Source organism: Halyomorpha halys, unplaced genomic scaffold (assembly GCF_000696795.3).
Source record: "Halyomorpha halys isolate HHAL.00 unplaced genomic scaffold, Hhal_1.1 Scaffold1699.1, whole genome shotgun sequence".
NCBI lineage: Eukaryota > Metazoa > Arthropoda > Insecta > Hemiptera > Pentatomidae > Halyomorpha > Halyomorpha halys.
The window spans coordinates 25268-25737 of NW_027112147.1; positions in this window are offsets into that span (position 1 = coordinate 25268).

The following is a 470-nucleotide window of genomic DNA, read 5'->3' on the forward strand; positions in this document are numbered from 1 at the left end:
TTTTCTTTTTAAATAAAAACATTTCCTAGCTTTGAGCTAGCTCTGTATTGCGCTCCGGATCTTGTGTACTTCCATTTTATATACTCATGGTTATATTTGACTTTCGATTCCATTCTGAAATAATTCTGTTGTGTAGGAGGGGAATTTTCCACTCTGCCTGTTTCTTATTAGAATGCTGGCCTACATGATAAGTTCTCGTGTTAAGAATACAGGTGATTTCATTGTGGGATTAAATTATTTGATATTTTCAAATTATTAAAAAAATTCGGTTAAAACTGTTTTTTTGAAAAAAGTCTTCCCTAGTGTGTATAAAAAATGTTTTAATAAAGAGCCTGACCGTTATATATGTATATAACTTACGATTAGACTGACAATATCACTTAAAATAAAAAGGGGTTCGGGCAGTGTATATATATAGATACAGGTTGTTGACAAACTTAAAGATACTTAATCCTACTAATAAAAGGTTT